Raw genomic sequence first — 17,128 nt, forward strand, 5'->3', positions numbered from 1 at the left:
AAAGGAGTTTGAGAGTCTACCTTCCAGAATTTTTTTTAAAAAAGGAGCTGGTTTTCCCCCCTCCAGACCACAGGAGCGGGAGCAGGCCGGCCCAGGGAAACTTTTCAGCAGGTCTCCGAGCGGCCCGGGCTCGACTGCAGCCGCGGAGGGAAAACCCACTTTAATCTCCACTCAAGGAAGTTGGATTTCAAAGGTCTTCGAAGACATCCAATTGCATGTGTCATTATTTGACAAATGCAATCTATAATTCAAGCAGACAGGGTACAGGATGGCCACGAAGATTAAAAAAGGCAAAGTGACGGCTCACACCTAAGCATCTGGCGAAAGGGCCACGTTCCCCGGCGATGCTAAGGAGGGGGCTTCGGGAGGAGAGCGGGGAGAATGAGCACGGAGGACAAACACAGAGATATGAGTTTTTCCACTTCGGAGTTATTAGCTGCAATAGGCTTGCAAGTGGTGGTTCCATGATGGCGAACATCTGGATGATAAATGAACCAGAAAAAAAAAAAAAAGCTGTGAATTATCCAGATGCCTCCAAATACCAGGGTGTTTAAAATATCTGGATCACCGACTCACTCTTTTCCCCCCTTCCTTTCTAGTGACATCTCTGCTCTTTTGCATAATTTGGTGAGAAGAAATAGACCTTCGTGATGGGTGGATCATTCTTCCGTGGCTTTAAGTCAAACAAGTGGCTAGCCCACGGCTGTGCTGTATTCTCCCGCCAGCACAGCAAAGGCAGAGATTTCACCCGCGTGAGTGGCACACGGCGCAACAACTACATGGAACAACTAAGATGAACCATCACACGCACAAAACCCACGGGGCGGCTCGTTCCTACTTCAGCCTGTTGGCACACTCAGGGCTGCTCTCAGCTAGAGAGATGTGGACGCAGGCTGCGTCCCACGGTTTTTAAAAATGGAAACTTTGGAGCCTGGGGGACTGTGGAGGCCGTCTCATCCCCAAATGAGAGGATCTGAGACCGGAAAGATCCGGACCTTGATGTGAGCGGCCCCAGGTCATGGGCATCAGTGATGGAGCTGACTGGTGCCTGGCCATCCGCTCCTCCTGCCCCACAGCCCACGACACCCTGCTTAGACGCTTCCATTTCCTGATTTCGAACGTGTGCTCACATGGGCACTGCCTTCCTCTTCTTTGAGTTTATACGGAAATCAGTAAGGATGCTCCCCGACAGTAACAGAGCCTCACGGAGCCTAGGACCGAGACCTCCCCCCACACCCCGACCCACAAGTGTCAGAATCTTTATGGAACACGTGGGATTTCACAAACCCAGCCCGGAGTGCTCCCGGCCACTCTGTCCCACAGGCCCCAGGACCGACTCCTCTCATAGCTCCCCAAGCACGTGAACTTCACGCTGTGGATCGGTGGGCGGGGAGAATGACAAGGACCAAGCTCAGTGCTTTGGCTCTCAGAGTGTGGACACACCACCCTGACTTCTTCTTTTTTTAAAATATATTTTTATTGATTTCAGAGAGGGAGAGGGAGAGAGATAGAACATCAATGATGAGAGAGAGTCCTCGATCAGCTGCCTCCTGCACGCCCCACAATGGGGATCGAGCCCGCAACGCAGGCGTGTGCCCTGACTGAGAATCAAACCCTGACCTCCTGATTCTTAGGTGGATGCTTAACCACTGCGCCACACTGGCCAGGCATTACCCCGACTTCTTTAAAATCCCTAGAATCCGAGCCCTGCGACGCTTTGGGAAGCAGTAAGCTAGGGCGTAAGCAGTGCCACAAAACACACCAAAGGACAGGCTGTGCCAGCCAGAGAGCCAGAATGAGACATAAGAAAGAAAAAACAAGAAAGGCACGGCAGACACACAGCAGCTCAAAGACAGCCACAGACAGACAGCAACAGCCTCGGGCTCCAGCACATTCGGGGTGCAGAGCCTGGCCAGCCGAGGTCGGGGAACCCGACCTGCAGGGCTCTGTCTTCTGGTCATGAACGAAGTGAGTGAACTTGAGGCATCTAATTGTCACAGATGTGGGTTTCCAAGTAACACTGGCCCCGTGGATTTAGGTAGCCGTACTAATTCATCAAGACAAGAATGGCAGCTTCTGAAGTCAGTGTAGCCAAACAGATTCCCTCCCCTCCTGTGGCGGCACCAAAGGGAAGGGTTTTACACACTCAGACCAGGAACGAGGCCGGGCCGTCCCTTCTCCCGCCGGCCCAGCGACTCCGGCGGGGCTCTGCGCGAGTCACACACTCGGTGATGCTTGCGTTGACTCACCGGCCAAGAGGAACGTGAGCAGCTGTGTTACTTATATCAGAAATTAGCAGAAACAGATCAGACAGAAGAACCGGGCTCATTTCAAAATTACAAATAAACAAAGAAAAGGGCTTTCAGGACTAAAAGAGAAGCAATGCTGCCACGTCAGCCTGCCCCCGAGAGAAGTCCGGGTGTCCTTGCAAACACATCGAAGGGCCACGTCCACAGAGCGCGGGGTTTTGGAAACAGACGGAATGTCGGAGCTAACACGAGGGCGGCGTGTGCTGGGAGGGGGAGGAGCCCGCGCCCACATCTGGCCGAGCGTCACTTCAGCACATGGTGCTCTAAAGGAAGGAATCAAAGTTAATTGAGATCGATTTAGGGGAAAATGTGCATGAATGCTAGAGATAAGGGAGACACACATCTTTCCTTCGTATCTCCAAGTCCTCCTCAGAGTCCGTGGGGCACAAACAGGAGGGTGGCGGTGTGACCAGAGCAGGCGAAGGTGCGTTTGTTCACCAGAGGGAGAAAGAGTCTAAAGACGAGGCTTCAGGATGAACGTTTCCGAAGGAGCGAGACGCAGTCCACATCTCAGAAAGACAGAGCCACCACAGTGCTCATTTAAAAAAAAAATATATATATATATATATTATTATTATTATTATTATTATTGATTTCAGAGAGGAAGGGAGAAGGAGAGAGAGAGAGAGAGGGAGAGAGAGAGAGGGAAACATCAATGATGAGAGAGAATCACTGATTGGCTTCCTCCTGCTTGGATCAAGCCCGCCACCCAGGCATGTGCCCTGACGGGGAATCAAACCATGACCTCCTGGTTCATAGGTGGACGCTCAAGCACTGAGCTGTGTCGGCCAGGTCAAAGTGTTCTAACCCACCCGAGACTGCCCCACACGTGGAATTAAGTGCAGGTCAGGAAGCGAAAGCAAACAAACGAAATCACGCGCACGCATACACACACACACACACACACACACACACACACGTGTGCACATGCCAACGGAGCATGTTTTAACAGTGGGGGGTGAAGGGAAGCCACAGGATGGTCCAGAGACCTGCTTCGACCGGGATGAGCTCTACAGACACCACACGCGACAGACCAGGTGTGTCTCTCTGTTCATCACCGTCTCCCGACATCCTGCCCAGCAGCCCTGGGACTTCAAAGCTGGGAGCGGCTTAGCCCGTGGGATTAAAACCAGAACGAACAGCGCTGCACACAGGCTGGTACCCAGGAGCACACCGGCCCCCTGCTCGGGCTCCGCCAGCAACTTCCTGCCTTGACGGAGGCTGTCCCGCCTCCCCGCCTGCGGCCGCTCCCTCCTCTCGGGGCCACCTCACTGCCCACCTGCCTACCTGCCTGCGGTGTCGCCTCCGGTAGCGGGACAGGCTCCGCTCCCAGGACCTTCGCCAGCCGCAGGACTTGGGGACTGCACTGGTTGCTTTATAACAGAGAATTCCAAAAAGTCCAACCCTGGCAGGAATGGGGCATAATAATTTAATATGCCTGCCTCTATGTTGCTATAAAAAGACCTGAACTTTAGATTGGTGTGCGCGTGTGTGGGGGTGTTTTTTCCTGTAGCTCCAGGAAAACTGGGATATTCTGCTGTGGCGAGTGGCAGACGACCAAGGCCGTTTTTTATGAACGTGGGAGAAGCACATAAATGCTAAGCCAATGGCCCCCAAACAAACGGCCCCGCTGTGTGGTGCACAGTGTTTACGGTTCCGTGTGAATGCTAAGCACACCGATCGCACGTGAAAACGACGCCTGTGGATTTCGGTCAGAGGGTAACAGTGGGCCCATAGTTCCAGCAAGTGGAGAGGACTCGGCGAGGTTGGATTTCGTATCGTAAGACTAAACCATGCCTTTATTTTTTCCGTAACCAGACAGATTTGGGTACAACAAAGGATCCAAAATGTCTCCATGAAACACTAAAAAAAGAAAAAGTAGAATGTCGCACGTACTTTGTACGCAAGCTACCATTTCCAGCCAGCGTTCCGGTGCCTCTCCTAACAGGTGGGTATTCCAAGAGGCCCCTTCATTTCCAGTGAAAGAATCAGAAAACAGGATCTGGGCTCAGATGTGCTAAGTGGTGACCGACAATGATTCATAAAAATGCTAGGATGTTAATACAGAGGATCCAACACGCTTACATGTTCATGACGAGCCGGGTGCGGTCCCGTGTTGACAGCGCGAACGTCTTAAAGGATGACGAGCTCTCTCTCACAGCTGGAGCCCGTGGAGCCCACACAGGGTCGTGGGCCGTGGGAGGTTTTCAAAACTTCAGGAGAGGCCCGGCCGGCGTGGCTCAGCGGTTGAGCTTTGACCTATGAACCAGGAGGTCGCGGTTCGATTCCCCGTCAGGGCACATGCCCGGGTTGCGGGCTCGATCCCCAGTGGGGGGCATGCAGGAGGCAGCCAATCAATGATTCTCTCTCATCATTGATGTTTCTATCCCTCTCTCTCCCTCTCCCTTCCTCTCTGAAATCAATAAAAAATAAATTCAGGAGAGGCCAGAACTGGCTGTGCAAGGACCAGGTTTCCAGATCGCTCTCCGGTTTCCTCAGGCCCGTGCACCGCCAATGGTTACAAAAAACAAGTGGGATGATCGTCAAACCTCAGAGAAAAGGCAGGGGAGGGTCGGGGGAGAGTAAACCAAAGGACTCGTATGCATGCACATAAGCCTAACCAATGGACAGATATGGGGGGTGAGGGCATGAGTGGGGGTGGGGAGGCAATGGGGGGATAAGGGCACATATGTGATACCTTAATCAATAAAGAAAGAAAATGGGAAAGCTGAGTGGGGCAGGCCTGCTCAGACCGAGGTCCTGCTTCAGAAAGTCATTCTAACCAGAGTCTTCGCGGTCACAACACAGTGTCCACGTGGGGAAGCCAATGTCAGCGTAACCACCAGCCCCCTCTCCTCGGCAGGTTCTCATCGCATTCCCGCCCAATGCGAACCCTTCCTGCCTGGGCTTCCCCCCGCGCACAACCAGCCCACAACGGTCCACCCAGAGCTCCCTGCACTGCACACGAGAGAACTCTTAGCTCTCTCTCTCTCTCTCTCTTTCTCTCTCGGCTCAGAAACAGCTGCTCCATCTCATAATACACCAGGTGACCTTGGAAAGCACTTTGCATGCATATCTTCTCAATGTCCATGTCACTGCTTTTCAGAGAATCCCATTTTCCACGTGTTACCAGCTCTGGGCGCATCTTACACTCGGGGGCATGTCACAGCTCATTGCAGCGTTCCTTCTTCCTTCGTGGCAGATGCAATGATGGGTCCTTTTACAGGCAAGGGCCTCTCACATTTTATGAACTACAGTCACTCCATCCGGACCACAGTCCTGTGAGCTCGGCTGTCATTCCTGCCCTCAGAGGGCGGAGGAGGACGTCAGCGGAGAGGACGAGGCAGAAGCAGGGGGTGTGTCTCTAAGCGGAGTCACTCCCCGAGGCTGGACAGTTGCTACCTGGGCGTGACCAGAAGGAGGAGGAGGCTGGGCTCATGGAGGCCTCGCACAGAGGGTCTCAGGCAGGGCTGAGACGGCTGGTCACGGCCTTGGAGAGAGCAGAGACGCTATCACAGAGAAGATGGAACCACCCAGAAAGGCACAGAGGCCTTAGCAAGGAAAGGTGGGAGAAGGGAGGGGATAACTACCAACTCCGGGATTAGGATGGGAGGCAAGGACCGGGAGAGGGAAAGTCCTTGCAAACAGTAAGGGCTCTCAGTGCAGCCCTGGGTCCCAGACACACCTCATCCTCTCTCACCTCATGGCTGGAATCAACAAACTGTCCTTCCCTTTGGTCAATCAGATTATTCAGATGCAAACGGACAGCCATATATTGGGGTGCGTTCATTCTGGGTGGATGCCTGACTTTCCTTAGCGAATGATACACAGGAAAAACTGGGCAGGGATGAACCCCGTTTATAAACAGGCTCCAGCCAGCGCCACCTGAAGGCTGTAACTGGGGGTCCGCAGGCCGAATGCCATTGGAAACTCTCTTATTCTGCCTCAAGCCCCAATGTCCATGGCTTCTCCTGAAGGCAGAGCGAGCGCAGGGGATGCTCTGGAACAGCGGTCGCCAGCCGGTGGTCCGCGAGGTTGAAAGGTTGGCGACCGCTGCTCTGGAAAGTCTCCTCCGCATCCCACGTGGAGGAGATAAAAGCCACGCGAACCCCACAGACAACACCCCTGGGAAGAGCCCCCTGGAACCGTCCGCCCGACAGCGTGCCCATCGGTCCCTCGGTTTTACTCTAAATGCTGACAGGGCTGGCATCAGGGGGACGAGAGACGCCCTCTGGCCGGCGTGTCCATTCATTGTGACCCCGCTGAGACCAGCGCTACACGTTACAGATGCCTCATCACGCGGCGCGTGAACCACTTGCCCCCCGACATGCTTTTCCTTTCCGCAGTGGCGGAGACATTAAAACCACATATTAAACGCAGCATCCAGCTTTGTGCTCACGTTTTTCTCATTTAACACGTTGCTATTTTAGTCCTTCAAAAATATAAAAAATCCTGGATTAGCCTCAAAGGAAAAATGTACACAGGCAAACGAAGTCCATCTCAAGAGCGTATTTCTCCAATGTGGTATCACTTCAGCGTCAATCAAGTTTACAGCTCGCAATGGCCGCCGGCGGGAGGAGAACGAGACCCAGGACCGATGTGAAGGAGCATCCACACACATTCGCCACGCCATGCACATAAAAAAACACATTCACATACATGTACACATACAGCTCATACACATAGGTACACATAGCACACATATACTCATATGCACGCACATGCAGCACATATACACTCATACACAAACGCACATATACACATGCAACACCTATACACTCATATACTAGCACACACATGCATACATCCATATTGTGTCTATACACATACATGTACATACATATGCATGCACATGCATACATGCGTGCACACTGACATACCTTTCTACTCATCCTTATTATCATGCGTCACCCAGCACTTTTAGCAGGTCCCCAGGGCAGATGTTGCCTGAGCGATGGAGACGACCTGGATTCTCCCCTTTCGCCTCTACTTGCGCCTCCTTCTCGTCCTGGAAGGTGCCTGCCTTCCGCTCAGCACATCCCTTTGGCAGAGAACGCCCTGGAGCCGGATCCCCGGGGACCTGGAGTGGCGTTTCCTGCTCCGAACTCCCTGCCTTCCCCTTGGCTCGGGCGTGGCCCCGGAATTCTCTTTGCTCACATACTTCTCGCCCCTCTCCCGCCTGGATTCAAATATAAGCATTTTCAGGGCGGGATCCTCTGTGTGTGTCCCAGCATCCAAACAGCTTCCCCACCTCACATGCGTGTTGTATCCGTATTAACCACAGAACGAAGTCAGGGAGGCTGGGCGAGGACTGGGCCGTGCTCACTGCCCTGGGCCTTTCCCTGCAGTCCTGGTCCCACGAGCACATGGCTGCAGGCTGCACCTGAAATCCACGTGGCTGGAACCAGGGACCCCACACCGCCAGGGAGCACACGGGGAAACATAAGAGGACGTTCCACATAAGGCAAGAAGCCCAACAAGCCCGCCCTTCCAGCCTCTCCCTCCTTCCCTCGGCGCTCTGCACGGTGCGCTTTGAAAAGCCTGGAAGGAGGACGCGATGGGACTATTTAGCCTGGCCGTCGAGGGCCCACGGTTTCACACACGCAAGAGGAATAAGTCCTAGAGAGCCACAGCTCGGCTCAGCGCCACCGCTAACCGCACCCTACTGCAAACCCAAACATTTGCCTCGAGGTTAAATGTTATGCTCAGTCTTCTTATCAAGAAAAGAAAATCTAGAGAGAGGAAGGAAACCTTCAGAGGGGACGGGTGTGTGCGTGGCACTGATTGTGGCGATGGGCTCATGGAGTCTGAAGTACTTATCTCCAAACTCCTCCAGTCGTATACATTAAATACATACAGCTTTGTGCACGCCGGTCAAGCCTTAAGAAAGCCGTTCAAAAACAACGCCCGGAACATTGTGTAAGGGATGTTGATAGCTTCTTTGTTCTCCGCCAAAGGAACACCCTTTTCCCACAGGCTTCTGTCCTTGCTGGTGATGAACAGAAAGTGTGAAAACATCCTGTTTGTGCATCGGAAGTCTGAGTGCAAAGGGTGCCGTCCCCGCACGGCAGGTCCCTCTGCGCCCTCCGGGGTCCGTGAGGGGCTGACAGTCAGCACTGATTTCTGCTTTTTTGAATCATAGCCATCACATGACACTTGACTCTATTCATCAAAAGCCTTCATCTTATTCATGCCTAGTTTTAAGTAATTCAGGTGTTATACAAAGGTCACTCCCATTTCACTTTTTATAAGCAAATTTAGGATAAACACGGAGGCGCACCCAAATGCAGGAGACAGCAGGGCAGAGCACCGTGGCCCCGCATTCGGGATCAGAAAACCCGAGTGGGAGGCCCGATTCTGTCCCGGCTGTCGGTATCCCCTGGGGACCTTCTGGTGCCCCTAAATCCACCTCCTAACAGCATCCCCCCGTGACGGGGGCCAGACAGGGCCCACCTGCATATTCACGTTCATTCTTGTTTGAGTCTCAACTTCTTCAACGATAAAAGGGTTGCTCAATGGGCCAACTGAGCTAGAGATGGAAAAGGCTTTTATAAACTTTAAACTTACGTATTTTAATTAGGATCACATTATAGAAAGTTGATGTGATCGCCCCAAATCCCCCCCGCGGTTCAAGGCAGAGGTTTGCACCATCCACTTCCAGTCACATTATCCTAACAAGCCACATCCAGGAAAAAGTACATAGTCTCTCATATGCAATGCCACTTACTCTTTACTAGAGGCCCGGTGCATGAAAATTCATGCCCTAACTGGTTTGGCTCAGTGGATAGAGCGTCGGCCTGCGGACTGAAGGGTCCCAGGTTCGATTCCAGTCAAGGGCATGTTCCTTGGTTGCAGGCACATCCTCAGTAGGGAGTGTGCAGGAGGCAGCTGATCGATGTTTCTCTCTCATTGATGTTTCTAATTCTCTATCCCTCTCCCTTCCTCTCTGTAAAAAATCAATAAAATATATATTTAAAAAAAGAAAAAAGAAAATTCATGCACTGGTGGGGGGAGGGGGTTTGGGGCTCAACCCAGCCTGCACCCTCTCCCAGTCCAGGAGCCCTTGGGGCACAGAAACCCACCGTAATGACTAAAAGACACTGGGGCTCAGGCCAAGGAGGAACACAGGCCTGGAGCCCCCATTTTCTCCAGGGGCACCAGAGACCCCCTTCTTCCCCTCCATCCCCTCCCCGAGTATCTGTTGGCACAGGCCTTGCTGCATAAAGCAGACAGCAACACGGACACTCTTTTTCTTGGACGCGGACTCCCCTATGGAGGGAGCCAAGCGCTCACCCACAGCGAGGGCCCGCCCCTGCCGAGTTCTGGCCCTGGCTCCCTGAGCCATGATGCCTCCCTCCTCCCCGGGCTGGGGGCTAAGCCCTGCGCTGCAGACTTCCCAGCACATCAGTCTGCCTGGTGCAGCCCCGGAAGGGGACCGGGGTGTCAGGCCTTTGTTCCTGCTCTGCCTTGAGCTCACTTCTCTCCCATGATGCAGTTCGGGGCTGCAGGGACACCCGGTCTCGTTGGGGACATTCTATGCGCCAGCGAGCTGGCTGCTGCAAGACCTGATTATGTGTATGACCCTGGGAGCGTTGAGCTCCACCTAAGACCTTGTAAACGCGGCCAACAGTTGCAGACGACACGTACATGGCTCACATAAATGGGTCCCGTGGGGAAGTCGACATCGCCCTGAGAGTCTGGAGATCCATTCATACCAAACCAATCCAACCTGCAGAGCAGCGCGCTGGCCTGCGAATCCTAATGGGGCCTCCAGAGAGCCCACACCTCGGGTTTGGGGTTGCCTCCTTATTAGGGAGCTCTGTTCCCCTTACAGCGAATCCCCCAGGAAGCAGAGCCAGGGAAGTCCATGTCTGCCCATCTTTTCCATGAGGAAGAGGAAGTTGCCAGGGGTACGGACTGTGTGCACCACTGTACAGCCCCATGCTGCCCTGAGACACTTACCGGACAGGCGAGGGATGGACGCCTGCAGCCAGCCCTGTGGCCTGGACAGGGCTACCACCCCACAGAGGGCAGGTCGTCTCAGTCGCCCACCCATCCAATTGGCACATGAGCTTTGAGGATGTCGAGTGTGGCGATGCCTGCTTAAAGGGCAACTGACTTAGAACAGAAGATGATCTGCCTTCCCTGTGGTCCAGCCCAGGGGACTGGCACCAACCACTACTGCAAGCACAGGTGCACTTTAACCTAACCTGAACAGTTAACACAGGTGTGCAGACTGTGCAGCCGGAGGTCCAATCTTGACCTGTCAGCTCCTGATCTAAAAACAAGCAGACGGGAGCCCCTCTAAAGTCCTGGCCAACAGGGGTCAGACAGGTTCCCAGGGGCCCCCACCTCTGAGGCCAGGTTTTTATTAATGCATTTAACGCTGGGGCAGTCTTTCTGCAACCGCGAGGCCCTTCCACACATTTACCCACCCAAGCGGATCACTACCAATCACTTTATTTTCACTTGGGTGCCATGCCTCTAACCTTCATACTTTGCTTTCAAGCAAAAGAGCATGTGTGCGTGCGTGTGTGTGTGTATGTGTGCATGTGTGTGTGCGCGAGCGTGTGTCCGTGTGTGTGTGCATGTGTGTGCAAGCATGTGTGTGCATGTGTGCGCGCGAGTGTGTATGTGTGCGCGCACGCGTGTGTGTGTGTGTTCATGTTGGTGCCGGTGGGTGGGGGGCAGCGGGTGATGGATGGACTGCACAGGGCCACACCCCAAGCCTCGCAGTGTGGTCCGGTGGTGCCCTGCCAAGATCAGCACTGAGCTCTTTGTAACGCCCTCAGATCGGCACTCCCAGCCTTTCCCTTCATTATCCACTCCAGGGCAGGCAACAGAAAATGTTTTAAATGCAAAATAAACATGCAATTTCTGGAGCGAATTACAACCTTGCTTTTCGAAATCTGATGCTGAACCAGTTGCACCCGCAGCACCTGGGACCCTGTGGGATGTGCAGAATCTCAGGTCCCACCCCAGAGTTAGAACCTGGTTCAACAGAGTAACACGGTGGAGTGCACACACATGGAGTTTTGAGAACTGGGTTAGAAGGTGGTTAAGTGCTCTGAGAAGAAAAAAACAAAAACGCAAAAACTGAATGAGGAGGGTCAGGAGCAGGGGGCAGATGGGTGCTTTCACTATGGAGTGGTCAGGGAGGCCCTCCCGGAGGAGGTGTGCCCTGAACAAACTTGAAGAGAAGGACCCAGTGGGTTCCTGGGGAGTGAGCCTTCCAGGCCACAACAGCAGCTAGAACAAGGCCGGAAGTGGATGCTGAGGCTTGAGGGTGGGACATGGGGTTCAGGGACCGCCAGGGAGGAAGAGTGGCCACTAGGAAGGAAGGGGAGAAGGTGCGTGGCGTGGACAGGGAGGTGAGCCAGGTGAGGCTGGGCAGGCAGAGCCGGGCAGGGCCCTGGCAGGGCCTGGGCTGTACTGAGAGTGAAATGGGAACCTCGCCAGATCCTGTGACTAATAACCCAGGAATTGTCTTCGTTCCTGAGATGTATTCATATTTTCCGCCTTGCAGGGTCTCTACAAAAGAACATTCTTTGGAATCTTATTATTTGCAAAATGCAAGGATCCGGATGCAGGTGCGCTGCGTGCCCTGTGCACACCGGAGCCCCACCCCAGAGGCCATCAGCGCCGCCCTGTGCCCTGTGCCCTGTGCCCTGTGCCCTGTGCCCTGTGCCCTGTGCCGCGGGAGCTGCCAGCCACTCGCCACATTCGGAGAGAGGCCTCGGGGAGTCGGAATGGGGGCTTTGCATTCAGAGAGGCCGCACCGCTGTGACGCTTTTAAAGGGTTTGCACACGTCGGAAACGCCTCCTGAGGCTGCCCTGCACCCTTACCGAGGGCGGCCTCGGGGGACCCACCACAGGTGCCCCCGCTCATGTCCCTGCCGACCGTGCAAAGCCTTGGATGTGAGGCCTGTGCGTGCAGGGGGCTTGGGGACGCAGGGGGCTTGGGGACGCACGGCAGCTGGTGGCCTCACTGCCTCTGGCCCTCCCAGTGCCAGAGCCGGAGCCGGGGTGGAAGTTCGAAGCTGCAGCAGGGAGGCGAAGAGCCAGCGCTTCCTCGCCAGACCAGATGATAAACGGGCCTTCGGAAGGAGCACTTGTTTCATGTCTTTAATGTAAGTACAGGCGGCACCCACTGTTACAGGTCTCAGGTACACAGCACAGGGACGGGATATCATGTGCCTTCCCGTGCAGTCCCCTCACTCAGTCTGGCAGCCGTCTGTCCGCGCAGAGTTCTCACTGTTACTGACTCCCTTCCCCATCCCTTTCCCCCACCCCCCACAGGTGAGTGTGGGGACACACAGTTCAGCCTGCAACCGTCTCTAAGCTCCAGGGAGCAGAGGATGTGTCACTGCTGGACGCCTGGGCCTAGCACTGCGCCGGGGATCAGGCTAAGCACTCTAGGTCAGTAGTTCTCAAAGTGCGTTCCGGGAACCCCCAGGGGTCTCCAGACCCTTCGAGGGAGTCTGCTGCTCAGCACTGCGTCCGTAATAAATGATTATTTGCCTTTCCCGCGCTCACCCTCTCTCAGGTGTGCAATGATTTTCTGGAGGCCATGCGACCCCTGACAGCCCAGCAGATGGGCGGCAGCAGGCCTGTGAGCCTGCTACTCAGCCAGAGGAGCAAGAATGTGAGTCTGGGCCTCTTCTCACCCAGTATCTTTATGGAAAATGTACTTGTTTTTCATAACCTACGTTATTTAAATTAACACATGATGGGTTTGTATTGCTATGCTTAAATGAATTCATAAATATATGTTTAATAACATCTCAGCTTCTATTTCTAATTCGGTGAGGACCAATCTCTCTGACCCACCTAAGCAAAGGCTGGTCAGCATCCTCACTCACTGCTCAGCGTGTGAAGGGTCCTGGGACCAAAAGTTCAAGGACCGCAGCTATGACAAAGTGGCCAAGACAGTCTACCTTCTCTGATGCCACCATAGCCTTACAGCGACACGAGGTTTTATAACAAACAAAATTTTAGTAACCAAGTGTCACACAGAAAGGAAGCCTGTCGGCCAACCCCTTAAGTTGACAAGAGTTCTCATTAAAAAAGAAAAGAAAAGCCAACCTCAGCTCTCCCACTTACTGATAGCACTTGCTGATGTGTTCACGTCAGCACTTACACGCGTCGGGGGCTGGCATTTTCATGCACCCCAGCTGCTGAGGGCCGGCCCGGCCTCTAACCCTGGACGGATCTCCTATAGAGGCAGCTGCCCACCCCGTCCTGGCGACCAGCTGCCTACAGGCCTCCGTTTCCAGCTGAGCCTCCGTGAAAGCGCAGTGTCCAAGGCAAAGTGGGAGGAGATGTGTGAGGGGCCCCGACTAGCAGGAAATGAGCAGAGGCTGCAGACCACTGACCCACTCCCAACCCCCCGAAAGCTGTCCCGGGGCCGAGACTGGAGAGCCCGGGCACGGACTCCCTGCCCAGCTCCCGCGTGCCCACCGGGCACATTCGGTGCGTCTCTGGGTGGGCAGGTGGCGCTCTCCCATTAATGGTAGGGACCAGCCAACTATGAGGTCAGGCAAAGACCAAAAAGCAGGGCTTCTCTTTCAGAATGTAACTCCGCCATGTCACCCCGCTGTCCCCCAATAAAATCCAACTTCCCACTGTGTTCTGGCCCCTCAAGTCCTGCAAAGAGGGGTCCTGCGCTTGTCATTCTCACTAAGGGCTCCTGCAGTCACGGTGCGTGACCTGCACAATGAAGGCAGCTTCCAGGCAACCAGAGGGGCCGGTGCTCTGGGCAAGGCCTGGCCTGCGCATGCGGTCACTGCTGGAAACCCGCCTCCCGCTCCCTCAAGAACGCCTGATGCACCGGTGAGCATCAGGGTCCAAACTTGGGGTTCAGGTCATGGAGTTAAGGAGCGTGTCCTTTATCTGGATGAGGCCCCACCTTGTAGTTCAGAGAGAGAGCCACCAAGTGAAAGCAGAAATGACATGCCACAACCACCCCAAGCAAGAGGCGCATCCGTGTACAAGTCGTGTGCTGCGCACGCTTCCAAGCACGCGCTGGAGGGCAGGAGCTGGGGTTCTGTGCTGTGGCCCCAGACAACCCTCTCTCCTGCTGGCCCCGCATCTCCGTACACCACACAGCCCCCTAAAGCCGTCAGAACCAACATGTGAAATCAGAAAGACACATTTTCAAAGAACCAAGAAAATGCATTATGTTAACAAGTCAGGTGAGGCGGGGGCAGTGGGGTGGAGGGAAGGAGAGAGAGGAGGTCGGGAGGGTGTGCGTGAGGACTGGAAACACGCCACTAAGAAAGAACCTCAACAGACACGCGGGGAAGGTGCTGGGACTGGCCACGTGCTCTCCAGAGCGCCAGGTCCAAAGGACGTGGATCTGAGGCCAGACAGCAACCAGGGACTCGTACGGTCCCAAGAATTCCTCAGTGGTTACACCTCAGGGCCAAACAGCAGAGAAACAATACAAATGCAAGTCACACAGTCACTTGGTTAATTCTAAGGAAAGCCCGCCTACCAACAGCACAAAGCATACTTTTCTGGCATATGATGTAGACGTCGGCCTAATTAACGCAATGTACAAGCCCCCGTGCAGTGTGTGTGCGCATGTCATCCACGTACGGGGGCTGCGCGCACACCCAAGTCGTGGCCTTTCATGCCGTGGCCTGCTTCCCACGCTGGGAGTTCCTCAAGCCTTTGTCTTGCTCCTTCCAGCTCTGGCCTTCTTACAATGTGTCAGTGGCCATCAGCCAGTGCCCGGAGGCTGGGGCAGAGGGAGGAAAGGTGAGCCCCTCCGAGTGCACAGGGGGCTCCTCGGTACTCCAGGTAAAGGGTTCCCGGGAGAAGCCCGGCAAGCCAGGCCTGTGGTTATGGGGACCTGCGCCTCCCTCAGCCCCCAGCAGGCCAGTCAATCACCAGAGCTCACCCCTGAACCTCCCTAAAGCTCACCCAAACCTCCCTGGAGCTCACCCCTGGGCTCACCCCCAAACTTCCCTGGAGCTCACCCTGAACCTCCTTGGGCTCACCCCCGAACCTCCCTGGAGCTCACCCCTAAACCTCCCTGGCTCACCCCAAACCTGCCTGGCGTGCCTGCCTGCTGCTTCTCCCCGTTGGCCTGAAGCTGTGCTGAGGAAAAAAATGTGCTTAGATATTGGGGGGGGGGGGCAGAGGGGGTATCATGGCCCGAAACTGTGAACTCAATGGCTTTCTAAAGGCACAAATTAAACTCGGGGGAAGCAAGGATTTCCTAAATGCCCACAGCACGGCCTCAGTCCCTGAGGACGGTCTCTTTGACAAGGATGACAGAATGGCTTTGAGGGTCTGGCTGTCCCGGTGAGCACAGTTAGTGAAACTGCAGCACATGTCACAGCAGAGGCGAGACTGGGACATTCTAAATTCCCTTTCTTTTCTTTTTTAGATCTTCACTCTTGAGAGCATTCCAGATGGCCCCCCGCCCTTTTCCCCTCATTGTTCCCCTCCACCTGGCTCCCAAGCCGCCCCAGGCCTTCATCACCCTATTGTCTGTGGCCCTGGGCAGTGCATATGTGCATCGAAGTTCTCTGGTTCCTCTCTTCCGGCCCCCACCCCTTCCCTCTGAGATTCGTCAGTCTGCTCCCTGACAACTGCAGCCCAAAGGGAGCCGCGGGGGGTCTTCCGTGCACCTCGCGGATCCACGGGAATCAACCCGCTGCCTCACAAAGGCAGGTGCTCCCACCACGGGGATGAAGCTGGAAGACCAGCTTCTGGCCCCTGGTCCCACCCCATCCCCTGACAGAACTGGAGGTGCCACTGCGGTCACTCGCTCCATCTCCAGTGTAGATGCGTTTCCAAGAAAACTGTTTTCAGTCAGCTGTGGTCGGCAAACTGCGGCTCCCGAGCCACTTGCCGCTCTGTGGCCCCTTGAGTGTGGCTCTTCCTGAGCCTTAGGAGGGCCCTAATTAAGTTAATAACAATGTACCTACCTATATAGCTTAAGTTTAAAAAATTTGGCTCTCAAAAGAAATTTCAATCGTTGTCCTGTTGATAGTTGGCTCTGCTGACTAATGAGTTTGCCGACCATTGGGTCAGAGAATCCGAGCCACTTGGGCCCGTGTGCAACCTCTTATCAGACTCTGGAACACTCGTGTTTTTAACATTCCAGCTACGAATTCTGAACACGTTCATTCACAGGTCAAACATGTACTGACTCCTGACTCAGTGCTGTGCCCTGCGGTACAACTTCACCACTTCCGACGAGCCCACCCGGGTGCTGGCCACCTGGCGCTGCAGGCCGTAGGCTGAAGGAGATGCCCATCTCCCTGGATGGGGGCAGTTCACGGAAACTCAGCCGCACATGCTCATCAGATCATCGGCATGAGCTGGACGCTGGTGCGTGGGAAGGCCCTGCTCTCTGAGAAAAATGACCGAGGGCCTAGGGGTACAATTAGCTGCATTATCGTTTCCCCTGGAGTCGCTGTATTTATTGCGCTGGGCTATTCTCTTTCTTTTCTTTTAGGAAATATTACAAATATTTCCCCTTGGGCATTGTTAATTATGTAAGAAACTCATGCTGATGACATGATGTTGGAGTAGGAATGATAACCCCTCCTATTCCCTCCTCTGAGCTCACAGAGTGTGTCTCCTTAACCATCTCATCTGGATCCCACAGACACGCGTCTGCTACCCGCACTGCATGAAGCGTGCTGCGCAGGCTCCTCAGAGAGCCAGAGCCCTAAGATGAGGAATTGGAGGTCTGAGAGGCAGGGGGGACAGGAAAGACAGTGGACATTCTGAAAAGGGCATCCATTCCTGAATCACAGTGTGAGGGGAGACAGAAGTCCCTTCTCTTTCTCAGGACCTTA

At 54.4% G+C, this 17,128-nt stretch overlaps 1 protein-coding gene across 6 annotated transcripts in view; it reads right to left on the minus strand.

Moving 5' to 3' along the window:
• ERG (ETS transcription factor ERG) overlaps window positions 1-17,128 on the minus strand; it is a 222,957-nt gene that overhangs the window by 55,611 nt on the left and 150,218 nt on the right. The window lies entirely within an intron of this gene.

Source organism: Myotis daubentonii, chromosome 3 (assembly GCF_963259705.1).
Source record: "Myotis daubentonii chromosome 3, mMyoDau2.1, whole genome shotgun sequence".
NCBI lineage: Eukaryota > Metazoa > Chordata > Mammalia > Chiroptera > Vespertilionidae > Myotis > Myotis daubentonii.